Below are 20,990 nucleotides of genomic sequence, written 5' to 3' on the forward strand. Positions count from 1 at the left end.
GAATTAAAAACACAACATTCAGTAAAAATATGTACTTGGCCTATATGAGAAAATGACATCTACCAATTATCCCCTAAATAAAGGTAAGGGTTAATTAGGCATTAAATATTTACATTTGAGTTATTTTCTTTTTTTCATGATTTTTTCTTTTTAAGATTTTATTTATTTATTTGACAGAGAGAGACACCAAGAGAGGGAACACAAGCGGGGGAGTGGGAGAGGGAGAAGCAGGCTTCCCTCGGAGCAGGGAGCCCGATGCAGGGCTCGATCCCAGGACCCTGGGATCATGACCTGAGCCGAAGGCAGACGCTAAAGCCAGGCGCCCTTCATGATTTTATTTTTAAGTAATCTCTACACCCAATGTGGGACTTGAATTTACAACCCTGAGATTAAAAGTTGCATGCTCTACCGATTGAGCCAACCAGGTGCCCCATATGAGTTAGATTCTTAATATAAGGGGTGCCTGGGTGGCTCAGTCGTTAAGCGTCTGCCTTCGGCTCAGGTCATGATCCCAGGGTCCTGGGATCCAGCCTCACATTGGGCTCCCTGCTCAACTGGAAGCCTGCTTCTCCCTCTCCCTCTCCCCCTGCTTCTGTTCTCTCTCTGTCAAATAAATAAATAAAATCTTTAAAAAAAAAAAAAAGTTCTTAATATAAAATAGATTAGTGCCATTAGCCACAAAGAGTACCAAAACAAAGCCATTTCATAATTATGAGACTTTGATGTAATTAGTCCCAGGATGAGTCTACGAAAAGTCTAGTATAGATAACAAAAAATCTTTAGTTCTTAAATTGAAAGCTGACAAATTGCATTCTAATGAGCAGAGTGCTTTATTTGTATATACACTTTAAATTTTTTAAATTTCTTTTTTAAAAGATTTATTTATTTGAGAGAGAGAGAGAGACAAAGAGAGCATGAGCAGGAGGGGCAGAGGGAAAGGAAGAGAATCTCAAGCAGACTCCCTGCTGAGCGCGGAGCCCAACTCAGGGCTCAATCCCATGACTCTGAGATCATGACTTGAGTGGAAACCAAGAGGTGGACACTCAACCAAATGAGCCACCCGGGCGCCCCCAAAAATTTTAAATTTCTATATATATGACATAGTATTTTTATCCCCAGGCCTCATTCAGAAAATGATCCATTTAAAAGAAAAATCTTCTGCAGCACTTCAAGTAAGTCTCTCCATGCCAATATAACAATGACTATCCACTTGCTAACATAAATATATTCCTAAGTAAATTTTTTAATCACTATAAAATATATCTTCTTTGTGATAAAACAACAACAACAGTGAGCTACCAACCTATTAGGGCAATTCATCATCATAATGATAAAACAAATTACTGTCCTTGGTAAATTCAGTGAACACCATTTAAGTGGAGGACGGAAGCCAGATAGAAATTACTAATAGAGATAAAGCAGGGAGTTAGCAATGTCCTTTGGAATTGAATATGTGCACATTAACAGGCATTATCAGCCTTCCATGTTTTTAAGAAAGATATATTAGACGCCACTTAGTACTCCAAGGGAAAACCTTTAAGGAGTTTTTATAAAGTATGATTTGTCTTACCTAGTTTTACGGTGAATATTTATCATGAAGTGTTAACATCATGTTCTAAAATAATCACAACAGAATAAAGCACATCAGTCCATCAACACACATTTATTCAGCAACTATAATGTGTAAGGCACCATCAAAATCAAAGCCTGTTCAGATCTTAAGGCTGAAATTTGCTCAGTTTTCCCTCATACAGTTCTTCATGTTTTAGGACATCAAAAACTGTTAAGTTGGTAATGAAGGAACTTTCCCTGTTTTAAATTTTGTTAATGAAGTACATAATACATAAAAGGACATTATTTCCTAAGTTTACATCTCAATAAATCTTCACCGAGTATACACCCATATAATCAACACCCAGATTAAGAAAGAGCATTACACACAACCCAGAAACATCTTATTCTCCCTGCCAGTCATTCTACCTCTATGATTAACTACTAACTTTTCTCTAACAGAATAGGTAAGCTTTTCCATGATACTGCACCTTATATAATAGAATCATACAGTATGGGCTCTTCTGTTACTGGCTTCTTAAATATTATGTTTGTAGGAGTCATCCACATGACTGCATGTAATTATAGACTGTTCATTTTCATTGCTATGTAGTATTCCATTGTGAGGATAGATGATAGAATGAATATATATATATATATATATATATATCTCACTGTATTTATTGGTTTCTCTTTTGGAAATTTGAATGGTTTCAGTTTGGGGCCAATACAGGTAGTAAGGTAAGAATATTCTAATGTATATCTTTTGGTGAATATGTAAGTATATAATTAGAAATGAAATTGCTAGGTCACATATCCTTATTATTTGTAAATACACTTTCAAAATGGAAAAATGGGGAAAAAAAACCCAAGCAATAAAAAAATCCCTTAAAATCTCACCATTTAAAAAAACCATACAGGGCGCCTGGGTGGCTCAGTTGGTTAAGCGACTGCCTTCGGCTCGGGTCATGATCCTGGAGTCCTGGGATCGAGTCCCGCATCGGGCTCCCTGCTCGGCGGGGGGTCTGCTTCCCCCTCTGCCCTCTTCCCTCTCGTGCTCTCTGTCTCTCATTCTCTCTCTCTCAAATAAATAAATAAAATCTTAAAAAAAAAAAATTAAAATTAAAATAAATAAATAAATAAATAAATAAAACATACAAAGTAAAACTTTAATGGGACCTAACTCTAACCTATTTCGCATCCCATGCCAGACAACCACATTTAGCAACCTGATATGACTCATCCAGACTTTTTCCGTGCTACGCAGAATTTAAAAAGGCAGAACAACCATTAAAAGTGAGAGTCAGGAGTGAAATTGTACCAAGTGTTGAGTGAGAATGTTAATTCGCATTTCAAAAATACTTCACCAAAGTACAGGCAATATTTCTGACCACATCATAGTAATTGAACTGAGAAGCATACACCATAAGATTGGGAGCCTATTGCTATCTTCACCAGCAGATAGCCAACAGCTCAAGAAATGAGTTTACTGACATTTTAAGGTGCTTTCAATGAGCTCATAATTTGAATTGCATTCAACTGTGATCTCTGATGGCTACAGCAAAGTTTTACAGTTTTATGGGTCTTTATCATACAAGCATCTAAATGAAAGCACTTCTGGGCCAAATTCTAGCAGACACACATCACGAGAAAAAATAAACTTAAATTCATCATCTTTAATTCTCTGTGTGCATCCATAGTCAGTGTTTTTTTAAAAAAATATTTAAATACAAATATTTGGCACTATCTCTTCATACAAAGAAATATATATATTTTCACAGTGAGATCTTTTAAAAAAAACCCCACTTTATTTTCTGATAGAAAATTAAGTATTTTTCAATACTCCTACCACTTTAAATGTGCAATGACCTCATCATTCTATAATGGTTCCCTGCTTATAGAAAAAGCAGTTCTGTTTTCTCCCACTATTTAAATATCAAGTAAAGACAGCAGCTCTTCTTTGAACCTCACTTAGGTCTCTTATTCCTCTCTACTCTTCTCTACGTTGAAATTTCCTGAAGCTTTTGCAATATCAAAAGAGAGGAGATGCTATTATCTTCCTTTTTAATTTTAGACTAAACTGCAGATATTTGGAAACATCTTTGTGCTTTTTGATAAATCACTGCATTGTGCAAATGATTAATTCCTCCAAAGAACTCTTAGAAGTGTCTTGGTATCTAAGGTAAGCCCCCCCATGTCTTTCTCCTGAAATTACCTGCACATGCAAATTTTATTTTAAAATAAAATTGACATCTGAGAGTTTTAAGAACAATTCCCACTGAAGCCTAACTGAACAGTATTTTTAAGAAAAGTACATATTCCTTTATACCCAAATTTATTGAGTGCTTACATATGCCACATCCTAAACCAAGGGCTTTATATCTATAATTTCATTTAATCCTCACCCCCCAAAAGGAAGGAAAGCTATAAGATAGATACCATTACTATTGTGGTTGATATTGCCATTTAATAAATAAGGAAAATAGGGAATAGTGCAGTTAAGTAACTTTCCTAAGACCATGCACTATCAAAGACTGGGGCCAGGATCTGATCCCATGCAGAGTGACAACAAAGTTCATCACCAAACCCTGTAGTGTCCCGATTCATACATATGTCTGTATATTCAAAGTACTTCTAATTTATTCACTGCTGCCACACAGAACTTAGAAAAACAGCCCAAGATCTAGAATGGTTATTTTTACAAAGCTCCAATGTCCCTAGAGATTGGTTTGTCGAAAAACTAAGATGACCCATTGACATTAACATCTTAAGACCGATGGCCCCTACAGGGGGATTCAAAAAGAAGATGGGACAAGCTAGGCACCCCAAGTCCAAGAAAAAGATCACAACTTGCAGATGTGCAGTACTTAAAGGGGAAGAACAAAATGTGTACAAGATTCAGGGAAAGCACATACAAAAAAGATAGGATTAGAGCATGGGAGGCAAACAAAGGAAAGAAGAGATCATCAGTACTTAATGCTCAGAAAGGATACTTGCTAACCTACTACAAGAGGCCTACATTTCCTACCCCAAGGGCCAATGCTCAATAAGCCTGCCTCAACACTGCTGGGAGGTAATCACATACTTGTGATATGTGGGGGCAGGAAGACAACCCCATTTAGGAAGAAGTTTCCTAATGCCAGGCTAGCATGGGAGTCCTGGAAAACAGATGGGACAAATCAAACACTGTGACACAGTGGGGGAAAGATGCAAATTCAGGTATCAGAGCCACTCCAGGGAGACGTCCCCTACTTAAGTTTGACCCTGGGCCAGTCTTGAGCAATACTCAGTATTAGTGGGAGTTCATCAAGTTTAGGGATGCATGTCTGTCTAAAGAACTTGGTTATCCCCCCTCCACTGCCTTTTCCCTCTCTTTTGCAATCAGAAATCAGTAGAGGAAGATCCAAAAAGAGGCTTAATGGTTGAAAGGCTGAATTCCTTGGCAAGTCTAGAAGAGCTATGGCAGAATGGAAGAAGACCAGGACAGGGAGATGAGACGTGTCCACTGAGCAAAAGGGGTCTATTCAGACGAGCAGGTCACAGTGTCCAAGCTGCAAAACGTCAAAGGCAAATGACTTCAAAATCGTGGGCCTTGGTTTTCTGATTTGGAAACATACATTGTCACAATGCCTTCTTCACAGGGTTACAGGACACATTATTAATGCCCACCCAGAAATTTAAATAAGATGTGACAGTATTTGGCCGATCTCAGCTACTCAGAGATGTCAGCAGACTCCCGCTCTTTCTTGGAGCACTGTACAAATGTTTATGCCTGTCTTCAAGCCTAATTTACTTCCTCCTGTGCATTATGCTTATTTCTACAAGCATCTTACCTCCTGCACTAGTGTGCAAGCTCACTGAGGGTAGGATATATGCCTTATTCATGAGTATCTTTCCTAGCTGGCATTTAGTAAGTGTTTCTTAGGATGGATAAGTTTAATAAGAGAAAAGACCACTGAAAGACAATGGAGCTTATAATAATCAGGCAAGTGAAGATCAGGAATGGAGGTGTTCAAGGCAGGAAATATCTGGACATTTCAACCAGTGGAAAAAAGAGTCAGAAAAGCCCTTATAAGTAATTGAAGTACCCATGGATTATGTTCATGGGAACTAGGCAAGATGCTAGAGTGGGACATTAGACTGGGTTTTAAGTTTATGACTTGAGTATAGTTGAACAAGTAAACATCAAATTACTGGAGAACATGGGAGGAAATAAGTGAATACAGACATAATTTCCTCGTTAATAAAAATAAATACTTTTTAGAAGTAATGACTATAGTTCTGGAGTTAGTGAATTCTAGGTTTGAATCCTTAGTCAGTTATTAGCTGGTTAAGTGTGGGCAAATTATATAATTTCTCATGTATAATCTATGCAGAATAATAGTACCTACTTCAGGGGGATAATGAGGGATTAAGTAAGATAATTTATGCTAAAGCACTTAGCCCAGGGGCGGCAATATAAGTGCCCAACAAATGTCAGCTTTAACAATAATACTTATCATTATTGCTTTCATTTTACAAATGAAAAATACAGAATCTCTGGGAAGTAATTTTCCCAAGGTCACATAGCTAGTTTAAGTGTTGGAACCTGGAATTAAGCCCAGGTTGGACAGTGAGCAAAGCCCACACTGTTTCTACCACATTGTGTCAGACTTACAATAGAAGCTCGAGGTTTGGACACATGAACAAAACAAAACATAAAACATGCTTAGAAGGGCAGAGTTGGCACAGGACTGACCTTGTTGGCGACTTGTCTTCTTTTGAACTGCTCTGGCCTGACATAGGGATTGGTCTCATACTCAGCGTAAGGAAGGCTTCAACCTGAGGTCTCTGGTCCTGGACCCAAGCATGAGGGCTGGAAAGGGGTAAAAACAGGGAGTCAGTCCTGGTCACTTCAATCTTCCTTCAGTGTTCCTGACAATTGGGAAATCTATCAGTCAGGACAATATTAACGTAACTGGTGAGTATTTATTGTGAAGAGGTGAAATATTGTAGTGAATAAGAGTATGGTCCTTCTACTAATACAGACATGGTTTTAAGTTCTGGATCTTCCACTTATTAACTCAAACTTTGGGTGAGTTATTTAACATCTTTAGGGTTCAGTTTCCTCACCTGTAAAATGACAAAATTAAAAGTAAGAACCACATAAGGTAGCTCTGAAAGTTAGATGTAATAGTGTACATACTGTACTTTCAGCAAATGGTAGCTATTTTGGACACATTATTAGTGCCCACCCATAAATTATTCCCCTCTCCCTTGACTCATGGAAGGCTGACTTTGCAACCATCTTGGATGGGCACGGCTATAAGAGCTCCAGCCAGCCAAATGTAAACTGAAGTGGCATGAGTAACTTAGTGAGAGAAAGAGTGAAAAACACCCCGTCCAGCCTCCCAGCTCTCTCTTCCCCTGCTGTGGCAACCCCAGAAGACCATGTTGAGTCAGCATTAGGACAAGTTCATGCTTCTCTCCAAGCCTGGGTCTCTTAGTAACCATGTGGCACTGGGTTCCCCCTTGCCCTATTTCGGACATGTACTTTCAATGAGAAATAAAACACTGCATCACCACTGAGATTTAGCAGTTACCACACTGCCCTAGGAGACCTAAATCTGTCCTAATACAGGTATTATCATCATCATCCATTATCACTGTACGGGTCATTACCATTTCCTTGGTATCCATCACTGTACTTAGTATATTTCATGTTATAAATTTTGCTCTATTTATATTTTACAACATACTGAGTGTAAATTAAACTAAATATAGTTTGGTAAAAACTAAGTATTTTTAAAATATTTTATCACCTTTAACTCTAAATTATGGAACAGTGAAATTCCATATTATAGACCATTCAAGAGGTGGGAGTTAATCAAATATATCTGGTTGTAGCATTTTTCCGCCCACTCCTCCCTACCCCCGAGTGCTGCTCTGGCTGCACCACGTTTGCTCAGAGCTCCCGGCTCCTGCTAAGCTAGCACCACCATCCTTTTTCTCCAGCCACCATCATGATCAACTCCCAGGACCTCATCTGCTAGGATGAGATGTTGCCCACCATCTACAAGATCTGGGAGATGGTACAGAGGCTGTGCCTGGAGGTGGAGGAGAGGACGGTCAGGAGGACGGAGGGTAACACTGATGACCCGCTCACTGTGGGAAATGCCTCCACCTCCGAGGGTGAAGGTACAGAAAGCACAGTCATGGCTGGTGTTGCTACTGTCCTGAAACATCACTGGCAGAAACCAGCTGCACCGAAGAAGCCTACGAGAAGTACGTCAGAGATTACATGAAATCGATCAAAGGCAAACTTGAAGAACAGAGGCCAGAAAAAGGAAAACCTTTTATGACAGGGGCTGCAGAACAAATCAAGCACATCCTCACTAACTGCAAAAACTACCCATTCTCTGTTGATGAAAACACGAACCGAGGTGGCATGGTTGCTCTGCTGGACTATTCTGGGGATGGTGTGACCCCATATAGGATTTCCTTTAAGGATGGTGTAGAAATGGAAACATGTTAATGAACTTGGCTATGACTTTGGATGTACCACCTGTTGTCATAACAGGCTGCAGCTCTTCATCCACACGGCACCAGGACTTAGACGAATGGGACTGATGCCACCTTGAGCTCTTCATTTATTTCGACTTTGACTTATCTGGAGTGGAGCCATCATTTTTAAGGAAAAAAAAAAAAAACAAACAAACATGTCCTGTAGGTTGTCTAAAATAAGAATGCATTTAAACTAAAAACACACACACAAATACATCAGGTTGTAAAATAATCTCTAAAAAGTCTATAAAAATGTACATATGGCAAAAACTCAAATTCTCAAATGGAGTAAATTTACTTGAAATATTGATCTTACATAAGCTTAAAAATCTATTCCTAAGATACAGAATACCCTTACTTCATTTTTAAAGCAGCTATTGAAAACTTATACTGAGTAATGAATTGTGTTTGGTGTTGAATTATACAGTGATAATTACAGTAAAGGCACAAACAAGTAAACCAACTTTACACCATTCTGATAAGACAGTCAAGTCTGAAACCATGGGGTAAGAAGAAACAAGATGCAAGTAAGATTATGTTAGATTTTTAATTTTACCTCATATTATCATATGTTAGCATTATACTACCTATGGCGGTATATTATCTGCATCAAAGAACACCATATACTTCAGGAAATAACTCCCAAATCTCAGTAACTTACCCAGTCAATGTTTATTTCTCATTCATGTAAAGTCCAATGTAGACGTTCCTGGTCAGGAGGCTCTCCTTCAATTGGTGACTCAGGAATCCAGTTTCTAATCATCTACTGGCTGTGTGTCTGGATGGCTGAGAAAGAAAAAGAGCATGCAGAATGGTAAGGAAAAATTAAGAGTCCAGGCCTAGAAATGTAGCCCAATATAATGCCCAGAAGGAGTCAAATGGCTCCACCCATATGCAACGATGTTTAAATAACAATATTCATTAATATACAATGAATATATGCCAAAATGAGATTTTTACATTATTATTAAATATAATATTTAAACTTTGAAAAATGAGACTAAGAGTCCTCCCAAAATATAGAACAAGTGATAACATCCTGAAAAGTATGGGAAAACGTTAAGTGGAATGCAGAATAAATCCAGAATTTTCAATATCCATATAAAAGGGCTTTTAAAAAGACATCATAGAAATAATTGAGAGAGAAAATATAATGCTTAGGAATTTCTCCAAGCTGAAAATATTTACACTATTCTAGATTGAAATGGCCAAAAACTACAATGCAAAGCAAGATTAAAAAAACCCATTCCTAGGCACATAAAGAGTGTAATTTCAGACCAAAGATAGAGGGAAAAGCCAGATCACTTATAATAATTTTAAAAATTGGCATTAGGCTTCTAGGCAAAAACATTACAAATAAAAAGTCTGTGAAGAGAGCTTAAAATCAGAAGAGATAAAAAGAGACAAACTTTGAATATACAATTGTACATCTCATTAAAGAATCAGAGAAATATTTTCATACCAGAACTCAAACACACGTGAACACTTTCTGAAAGAGCTAATAAAATATTTGTTCCAACAGTAACAACAAAAAACTAGAACTAATTAAAAGGATGCAAGAAGCAATGGTAAACAAAACAAAACAAAATTTAGGAAACTCACTGTGAAATTTAAATATCAAGCTTATAAAAATCTGTAAAATACTGAGTAGTAGCAGCATTAGATTTTGAAAAGACAAGAGGAAAGAGTGGACAGTAATGAAACCATGTTGACTGTTTTATCTTTTTTCTGGAGAGTTATAATTACACATTTATTAGAAAATTATAAGAATTTAGGGGCGCCTGTTTGGCTCAGTTGGTTAAGCAACTGCCTTCAGCTCAGGTCATGATCCTGGAGTCCTAGGATCAAGTCCCACATCTGGCTCCCTGCTCAGCGGGGAGTCTGCTTCTCCCTCTGACCCTCCCCCCTCTCATGCTCTCTCTCTCAAATAAATATTAAAAAAAAAGAAAAAAGAAAACTATAAGAATTTAAATATTTGAAAATTTAAGAGAAATCTGCAGAATAAAAATTAGGATATTAGAAAATTAGAATAGAATGGAAAATTAGCCATTTGAAAACAGAAGATAAAAAGAAACAAATTCGGGTGCCTGGGTGGCTCAGTCAGTTAAGCGACTGCCTTCGGTTCAGGTCATGATCCCAGGGTCCTGGGATCGAGTCCCACATCGGGCTCCCTGCTCGGCGTGGAGCCTGCTTCTCCCTCTCCCACTCCCCCTGCTTGTGTTCCCTCTCTCGCTGTGTCTCTCTCTGTCAAATAAATAAAATCTTAAAAAAAAAAAAAAAAAGAAACAAATTCAACAAATCCAACAAAAAGCCAAAAAGGGAGGGAGGAGGGACTATAGAAAGCACACTGCTTTAGAGAAAAAAATAATAGAAGTTGGCAAGATTAAATTAAAGGCATAGGTGATATGAAAGGTTCAAAATCTCCCCTTAAATCCTCGTAATGGCTTTAAAACAAACATGGGAAAACAAATTTGGTAGGATGAATATAAGGGAAGAGGAAGACACACACCAAAACAATTAAAAATTAATAATGTAGATATATTATTAGGCAAAACAAATCATCAGTATGATAGGGAATATCATGGCACACTGACAAAAGGAGTGCTTTATCTAGAAGACAGGAATTTTATTCACTAAACAAAATGATTTCTAAATGTGTAAAGCATCAACTCATAAAGTTGCATGGACAACTTAGTAAATTCACAGTAATTGTGGGAGACATTAAAACGACTCTATCAAAACTCATAAGGTCAGGGGCACAAAAAAACAAGAAAGCTTGAAAACTTGAATCAAAACATTAACAAGCTTGACTATGCACATAGTTACAGAATGACTACCAAATCACACATATTCTTCTCAAATGTGTATATTTATAAAAATATACTAAGTGCTCAACTACAAAACAACTCAGCAGTCCAGAAAAAGAAGTATCACACAATAGAAATCAACAATCAAAATGGTGGCCAAAAACAATGCACCTAAAGATGTGATAACATCCTTCTAAATGACTTGTAAGAATCCAAAATGGAAATTGAAAGTGATTTAGAACTAAATTGTGGGAAACAGAACACCACAACAACCACTGGTGCATGTTGGCTCAGACTCCGAGATCTCTGAGAAAACTCGAGATCGCAGGGTTAAAAATAACCCAAAAGGATCAGAGTGAAATGCCCTCAGGATGTGTGTGGTCTGTTCTAAAGTACACAGCAGAAGATGTTTAGTAGATAGGAAGACAGCTGTAAACAGCACACTGGGCACTCCCCTCTTTGTTCCTTTATTCTGTTTTAAAGATTCTTACGTGCTTGACTAATCCTGTATACGTGGAGGAACGTGCCTTACTACGCCCCTGCTGTAAACCATTATAGATCTATATATCGCTGTGGAAGGCATATAAGAGTATGAAAAATAAACCTCGGCACCTCGGGCTGTTTGCTCGGGGTCCCCTGTGCCTCGCTATACTGTCGTCTTTCTCAGTTCCTTCACCACCCCAGGTCCCCGACTCTCTGAGGTCGACACTAAATGACAACCCAAACTGCATATATCCAAAACTGTTGGATGTAGCAGCTGATACTCACTGGGAAGTTCATATCTTTAAATAGGTAAATTAGAAAAAAAAAAAAAAATTCTGAAGAGAGAGAAAAGTAGTTAACTAAGCTACTAACTTGAGGTGAAAAAATATCAACAAAACAAACTTAAAATCAAAGGAACAAATGAATGAGGAGAAAAGCAGAAATTAGCAGAATAGAATTTTTAATAGATTATCATAAACATTGAAATCTGAATATTTAGAAAAATGAATAAAATTGGCAAGGCACTTCTTAAGCCACTTCCCATGGCATATAGGCCCATCTTTCCTTCTGGCTGTTACTACAAAAATCAGTACAACTGGTAGTACTGTCAGCTTCATTTGACTTCACCTCTGGAAGAATGAAAGATAGGAAGCCCTCATATCTTCTCAGGGGGGTGAATTAACAACCATGCTCTTACTTCTCACCAATGTAATTTTAGATACTAATTCTTTCTCTGTTGCCATTTAAAACAAGGCCTAAGGGGTGCCTGGGTGGCTCAGTCCATTAAGTGCCCAACTTCAGCTCAGGTCATAATCTCAGGGTCCTGGGATAGAGCCCTGACTCGGGCTCCGCAATCAGTGGGGAGTGTGTTTCTCCCTCTCCCTCTTCCTCTCCCCCCGCTTCTGCTCGTGCTCTCTCTCTCAAATAAACAAAATCTTAAAAATAAATAAATAAATAAAACAAGGCCAAAATTAAACTATAAATAATGGGAGGCTAAGAAAAAAGCCTTTAATTTGGACTTCAAAGTAACTGAAAATTAGTAAAATATGTCTATTTGATTTTATAAATAACACTTAGAATTTGGTTGCAATTCTGACATACTTGTTCGAAAAAACCAAGAATGAACCAAGTCCAAATTTTCTTTTTGTTAAGCAATTTCAGTAGAATTACATAATGTAATAAGATATCTTCCACCTCACTTTCAACTTTAGATGGCTTTTACTTTTTATTTCTTTTTAATTTTATTATGTTATGGGGTGCCTGGGTGGCTCAGTTGGTTAAGCGACTGCCTTCGGCTCAGGTCATGATCCTGGAGTCCCTGGATCGAGTCCCGCATCAGGGAGTCTGCTTCTCCCTCTGACCCTCCCCCCATCTCATGTGCTCTCTCTCTCTCAAATAAATAAATAAAATCTTTAAAAAAAAATTTTATTATGTTATGTTAGTCACCATACATTACATTATTAGTTTTTGATGCAGTGTTCCATGATTCATTGTTTGCATATAATACCCAGTGCTCCATGCAATACGTGCCCTCCTTAATACCCATCACTGGGCTAACCCATCCTCCCATCCCCCTCCCCTCTAAAACCCTCAGTTTAGATGGCTTTTAAAGTTAAAGCTTTTATTTATTTATTTATTTATTTTTAATATTTTATTTATTTATTTGACAGAGACAGAGAAAGTGAGAGCAGGAACACAAGCAGGGGGAGTGGCAGAGGAAGAAGCAGGCTTCCCGCCAAGCAGGGAGCCCAATGCACGCGGGGCTCGATCCCAGGACCCTGGGATCATGACCTGAGCCAAAGGCAGACGCTTAATGACTGAGCCACTCGGGCACCCTAAAGTTAAAGCTTTTAAAGAGGATTATTTCTAACAACTATCTGAGAGCTTTATCCTTATTTCAAATGTACTCTACTGATCCTTTATTATTCAAGTCATTCATTTCTGAAGGCCTTTTGCAATTGTTTTGAATTGTGATTTCAATTTCTCTTTGCAGCTTGTGACAATCAGGCAAGACCAACAGAACAGACACAAGTGTTAAGCAGAGAAGGATTTGGGAGGCTGGGGAGAGCTAATGGAGTAACTCTTCTTTTTTCCTGTTTTTTTTGACATAGAATTGACAGACAACACTGTATAAGTTTAAGGTCTATGACATAATGATTTGATAGATGTGTATACTGCTAAATGATTAGTACTGCCCATCCTTCTCAAACTCTTTCAAGAAACTGATGAGGAGGGAACACTCCCAAACTCATTTTTATAAGGCCAGCATTACCCTGATACCAAAGCCAGATAAGGACATTACACAAATTTAAAAAAACCTTATAGGCCAGTATGAATATAATAGATATGAACAGGCCTGATGAATATAGATGTCAAGATTCTCAACAAAATACTAGCAAATCAAATTCAGCAGCACATTTAAAAAAACATACACCATTATCAAGTGGGATTCATCCCTGGGAAGTGAAAATGGTCCAACATACACAAATCAATAAATGTGATACACCACATTAATAGAATGAAAGATAAAAATCATACCATCTTAACATAGGCCAAAAAAGCATTTGACAAAATTCAACATCTATTTATGATTAAAAAAAAAATCTCTTAACAAATTGAATATAGAAGAAATATCTTCAACACAGTAAAGACCATATATGCTTAACTCTTTATTTATTAGCAGACATTTTTACTGTTGCCCTCACTTTCATTTTCCTCTAATATAACCAAAGAGGGGACTCTGCTGATGAACACTCAGATAACTAAGACCCACTATACTCAGTTACCATTAGCACATTTATATACTGCTAAAGGTAGAGAATAGCATCTAGAAGAACATCTAACAAGGACATATATGTAGATACAAATGGGGTAAATATCTGTCAGTTCTGGGTCTGTATTTATCCCCTCCTCATGGGTCTTATTTCTCTGCCTATTTGTGCGCCTGGTAAATTTTGATTCAATTATAGACACTGTGATTCTTGCCTTGTTGGGAGTTGGATATTCTTGGATTCCTAAAATAGCCTTCAATTTTCTTCTGGGATACCATTAAGTTCGATTCTTTCAAATCTTTCTTTTAAGACTAGTTTGGCAGGATGAGATTAGTACTCAGTAGAGGGCTTATCATTCCTCCCTACTAAGAGAAGACTTTTCTGTCTCTTCTACCTAATGCTGTATTAATCATAAGGTTTCCCAGTCTGACTGATGGGAACAGGCACTATACCCAACACTAAGTATATATCGAGCACTTTCACCTCTAATTCTTTTAGGTTTTCCTTCCCCGTCTTGGGTAGTTTCTTCACATGCATGTGTTGTTCAGTGCTCAGCTCAGTACTTTAGTGGGATCCTCTGCAGACCTTTGGAGTTCTTGCTCAATAAAGCTCTTCTCTGATGCTCTATACCCCAAACTCTAGTCACCTCAGTCCCCCAGGACCCTCAAATTACCAAGTCCGCTGGATTCTCCCTGGGTTTCCAGCCCCACAATGGCACCATGGCCTGGAAACCTTCTGAAGTAGTAAGCTAAGCCAGTCATACGGCTCTCATCATCTGTTTTTTATTCTTCTGTTGCCTGGCCTCCACAACCAGAATTTCATTTTTTTCCTTGTTACTGCTGTTTCAAGCACAAGGATAAATCAAATCCTTGTTATTTCTTCTTAAGTCTTCTATATTCAGTTTTACAAGAGTAAAAGAGAAGAAAAAGGAGACTATCCACACATGCATCTGTGTGTGGGTTTGTGTGTGTATGATGCACATTTTATTGTTTATTTTTATATACATCTATTTAAAAATCTATTTATTTATCTTAGAGAAGAGCATGTGAGTGGGGGGAGAGGGAGAGAGAAAATCTCAAGTCGACTCTACGCAGAGTGCAGACCTCCACACAGGGCTCAATCTCACGACCCTGAAATTGTGACCTGAGCCAAAACCAAGATTCAGACGCTCAACCGACTGAGCCACCCAGGTGCCCTGAGACGTGCATTTTACTTATTTATTTTTTTAAAGGTTTTTGTTTATTTATAAACTATATTTATAAACTATAAATAAACTGTTGTTTATTTATTTGAGAGAGAGAGCAAAAGTAGGGGGAGCAGCAGAGGGAAAGGGAGAAGGGAGCCTGACGTGGGGCTCAATCCCAGGACCCTGGGATCATGACCTGAGCCAAAGGCAGACGCTTAACCGACTGAGCCACCCAGGCACCCCAAGATGTGCATTTTAAATCTGAATCCCATGGGTGGCTTTGTTTTTTCTAGAGACTGTTAGGTCTTCTCCAATGTGACCACTGAAGCCACTTAAATCAGCTGCTAATGATTCGGCCATAGCTGCTACGATCACCTCTTGTTCAGGGACCAACTTTTACGTCCTTTTCTCTCTCTGAACTTGATAGCTGTTTTAAGCTGCTCCCAAGAGGAACCTGGATGTAGCTTAGAGTTTGAACCCAGTGTCTCTGGGAGGTACTAAAGGAGAAGCACATGGGACCACTAAGCATCACAAAATAATGCCAGGATTGTCATGCCCCAAAGACCCCGGGCAACTTTACCACATTGGTGAGGAAGCTTTCTCTCCGTTATCTTTGCTCAGGACTTTCCTATATTCCCAGAATTCTAGCATCATTATCAAATAATTAGTCCATAGACTGCATTTTCAGATTAAACATCTTGCTCTCCCCACCTTACCTCACCCAGATTCCTCACCATGCTTAAAGTACAGAATTTATATATTTTAAATGCCTTGGTTCTTTCTATGTAAAGGGTACTTCCTGTATGTGAAATATTTTCTTGATGAATAATGTAAGATAAGTTTTTCCCATGTGAAAGGGAGATTCTAACTGTTGAAAATTGAAAGTCCGTTTATGATCACAATACATGTAGACAGCATTTTATTGTTCTCCTAAACTAATGGAACACATTTCAAATTTCCCATGTGAAATGTATCAATTCACCTTTAATAATGTAATTGGAAATTTTATCTTCTTCTGTTTGTCCCTTCCTTCTCAGTTTCGATTCCTTTTTATTCTTTAGCCCTTTAACTTTCTCGTGCATTTGAAAAAGATTTACTTCACTTGTATCATCCTGTCCCCTTTAGCCATTCAGCTTCTTTACCCACCTCTGGAGTGCCTGTGAAGGTACTTGGTATCTCTATAGGAAAGTACTGGTAACAATGGAAGAGTTTATTTTATTTAGCTTACCTTCTCCTAATTCATTAATAATTGCCTAGTAGGCCCATAAAACTGAAAGCTGAGAGACTGAATAGCACATTCTTATTTGTTTTATCCACAGAGAAATAAATCTACTTGTAAGAGTTAATCCTAGAATCTGGTAAGAAATTTGTCCAAATGTCATTGGCTTCTCACAGAGAAGTCAATTCTTTCAATTCAGGAAGATAATGCACTATCATGGGAAAAATCTTTTTCACTTTTGGATTGTGAAGAGTATTATCAACAAATATCAATTCAAAGCACACTCAGTAACAGATTCTGCAGATCAAACAGGAAGAGTTGTTCATCCCAGATTCATGTTATATAACTTTTAGACTTTGAGAGAGAGACAGAGTATGTGTATGTGTGTGTGTGTGTGTGTGTGTTTTGGGTATTACTTACAGGGGAAATACAACGATTATAAGAAGATCCTTTCTTTTTTGATGGATAGATGCATCAATGGATGGATGGCATTGGAAGAGAGCATAAATTACCTTCCTACAAAGGCAGTACACAGAAAAGTTTGATTAGATTTACATCAAGCCTGATGTGCAGCAAACTTAGTTTTTACCACAATCTTTACTATTGATTAAAGCTGTAAACTCACTTTGGTGAGGCAAGCATAAGGGAGATAAGTGGCCAGAGACCAGGCCTGACAGTGAATCTATTAACAATGATGGATAAAAAGCATAGATTCTGGAAATAATTAAACAAAGAAGCCTTTAAGACCTGGCTAGGAGTCAAAATAAGTGTGAAATGAGGGAAATGAGAAATCAAAGAAGAGCCTAAAATCCAATGTTGGAGTCCTATAAAAGAAGGAACAAACAATAATGAGGAGGAGACTTGAGGAAAGGTATTAAGTTCAATTCCCCACAGAATGTTCCTGAGACCAGAAAAGAGAACAAATCCTTTCATGAAGATATTTAAGAGAGAGATATCCATTTACCTTAATTGGTCTGAAAGAAATTCCACCCAGAGCCAAGAAAGATTAACTGAAGAATATTTACAATGTTTTATTTTCATGTGCTTGTTTTTATTATTTTTTAAATTGAGGTATAATGGATATGTAACATTGTATTAGTTTCAGGTGTACAACATAATGATTCAATATTTGTACCTACTGAGAAATGATCACCAGAGTAAGTATAGAATATTTTTTTCTTGTGATGAGAAATTTTAAGATCTACTCTCTGGGCAACTTTCAAATATTCAATACAGTATTACTAACTATAGTCACTATGCTATACATTACATCCTAATGACTTATTTTGACAACTAAAGGTTTGTCACAACAGTTTAAATCATCTAAGTCACAAGTCAGAGGTGGAAAATTCATTTTATTTATTTTTTAACAAGAACTTCCTAATGGTGTGAAGAGAGCCAATGTGTTCAGAAGAAAATCTAAAAAGGAAGTGGCTCATGAAGTAAGGAACTTCCTTTCCTTCATAGATGTAGCTCTATTAATATGGGTTTAGATTGAGGCTATGTAAAATGAGCTATTGCTATACCCTTTCCACCCCAAACATGGCACTGCTAACACACCATCTCTCAGTACACAAACCTACCTACCACTGTTCCACCAGAACTCCTAGCAATAGTAGTGGTAGGTTTCCCACTGAGTTGTTGTTCAAATGGTAAGGAAGGGCATGACCCAGGCCATCTCTACTCTCTTCTACATAATCTGCCTAAAGAGCATGGTACACTATTCTAAAGGGAATTCCCAAATGCAGTCAGAAGCCATGAGAGAGTTGGATTATGGTTTACAAGGGCATTAAACATATCCTTGGAATCATGAGAAACTTTTAACACGAAAGTTAGTGAAACAGAGAAAGAGATCAAATTAAAGTCTTTAGAATTGGAATGGCTAAGGATTTTATTCATGATCAATGAGGTGGTCTATTTCTAAGATTCCATTTTAATCCTAATAGTTTAATCTCTCAAAAACAGAAGAGGATAATCTCTCAAAAACAGCACATGAAAGATAGTAAAAGAAAATATATTCCCCGGGTATGTGTATGATTGTGTGTGTTTATGTATGTGTAGCTTAGAAAGTGGACCTAAGACATAAAGCTTACTTGATGATTACAATCTTAATCACATAAAATTTGGGCTAAAGTTTCGTTTCCATTTATATTTAAATTATTCAATGGAAGTTCTTATAAGAAGGATTGTGTAAGCAAAAGGAATTCCTGCTGTTTATATTAAAATGCTTGTTATGCTTCTCTACAATTTTTCCAGGGGCATTTGTTTCCCAGTAAAATGTCTATAAGAGGGTACAAACTACCACCATCGTGCAAATATTTGTCTCACAACTGCGAAGAAAGTATAATGAGAGCAGGAAAGCAAAATAAACAGAATAAAATAAGATTGCATGAAACTCTGCTATGTGCTGCCACCATAAATGAAATACGTATTCTGTGACTCCATATCTACCACGACTGAAAAGGTAATAGACACGGAAAGCTTTTTTTTTTTTTTTAAGACCAGAGTACGCATGCAGGAGTGAGCACACGTGGGGGAGGGGCAGAGGACGTGGGGCTTGATCTCATGACCCTGAGAACATGATGTGAGCCGAAACCAAGAGTTGCACCCAGATGCCCCCATATACACAGAAAGCTTTAAAAACCTATTGTATGGGCGCCTGGGTGGCTCAGTTGGTTAAGTCACTGCCTTCGGCTCAGGTCATGATCCTGGAGTCCCGGGATCGAGTCCCACATCGGGCTCCCTGCTCAGCAGGGAGTCTGCTTCTCCCTCTGACCCTCCTCCCTTTTGTGCTCTCTCTCATTCTCTCCCTCGCAAAGAAATTAAAAAAAAAAAACCTATTGTATATACTCCAAAATAAATAATTTAGCTAATATAAAATTATTAACTTTTCCAATAGAAAATCGAGGGAAATTTTTTTATCTATATCGTGTTTCTTATTCTTTGCTATTATGCATATGCATCATCATACATTGAAAAATGTGAAAGAATGCATTTCCCACTTAGAAGGAGCACTGTTAAAGTAGCATTAGCAACTGCATTTTTAATGAACTATTGGCAGAATTATCATCAGAGAAGCCCAATAATACTGGTAATTATAAAAAGCAGTGCTCATTCTCGACACACATACCTACATACCACTGTACATTCCACCAAACCTCCTAGCAAGAATAGTGGTAGGTCTCCCATCAAGATGGTGGCTAGCTCAGGTCATGTTTACTAGCATACCTCCATTTCCACCACAGCGTAGTACAGCCCACATACGCAATGTTCTATGCTATGCCTCCATCTTCAGAGATGTTCCCTAGGCTTCCTTCCTTGCCTACGTGGATTTCTCCCAACAAATTTGAAAAAGTACACCACTTTAATTCACCAAGTAAATATTCCCCACATCTTAGCCTCAATTCTCTCACGTCTCAGTTGCATTCTACCATTCAGAAGTGGCCTGAACAGCAGTTACGGTCTGCCATCAGATAATTTCAGGAGGTTAAATATTGTTCATAATGATAGTAATAGCTAAAGTTGATTAGTGATTTCCATCTGCCAAATACTTTGCTAAATGTTTCACACATTTTATTAACCATATATTTTTTTAAAGATTTTATTTATTTAGGGCGCCTGGGTGGCTCAGTTGGTTAAGCAACTGCCTTCGGCTCAGGTCATGATCCTGGAGTCCCTGGATCGAGTCCCACATCGGGCTCCCTGCTCGGCAGGGAGTCTGCTTCTCCCTCTGACCCTCCCCCCTCTCATGTGCTCTCTCTCTCAGTCTCTCTCTCTCAAATAAATAAATAAAATCTTTAAAAAAAAAAGATTTTATTTATTTATTTGACAGAGAGACAGAGAGATAGCGAAGAGAGGGAACACAAGCAGGGGGAGTGGGAGAGGGAGAAGCAGGCTTCCCGCGGAGCAGGGAGCCCGACGCGGGGCTCGATCCCAGGACCGTGGGATCATGACCTAAGCTGAAGGCAGATGCCCCTTATTAACCATATTTTAATAAGAAACTAAAAATGAAAAGATTGAATACTTTATTTAAAATCACACAAATATGGAGCTGGAATCCAAACCCCTTGTGTGTCCTACTCAAGAGACCAAATACTTAATCACCATTATACTGCTTGGTGTCCACATGCAACTAAAGATATACTGGTTATGAGTCAATTTCTGATGGCCTGAGGCTCAACAGAACATACTGAGGATGACTCAGAAAATTCTAGAATTATAGAATACCCTAGGATCTAATTGGTCACTAGACACTTCAAGCAAGGGGTCTCAAAATAAGCTTCAATAAGGTAGCATGTATAAGAAGTAAAAATTCAGGGAAGGACCTGTATCTGGACAGCATGAGTGACACTTAAGGAACCTTAACAGACAGCATGTGGCTCATTGGGTATATGATGATGGCACTTAGCTCCAAGTCTCAACTGCGAGTT

The 20,990-nt window shown here is 38.0% G+C and overlaps 1 pseudogene; it reads left to right on the top strand.

The window, feature by feature from the left end:
- Window positions 1–7,553: 7,553 nt before the first annotated feature.
- LOC110594212 lies at window positions 7,554–8,065 on the top strand (annotated as a pseudogene).
- Window positions 8,066–20,990: the final 12,925 nt, after the last annotated feature.

The sequence above is a fragment of the Neomonachus schauinslandi genome, chromosome X, assembly GCF_002201575.2.
Source record: "Neomonachus schauinslandi chromosome X, ASM220157v2, whole genome shotgun sequence".
In the NCBI taxonomy this organism is placed as follows: domain Eukaryota; kingdom Metazoa; phylum Chordata; class Mammalia; order Carnivora; family Phocidae; genus Neomonachus; species Neomonachus schauinslandi.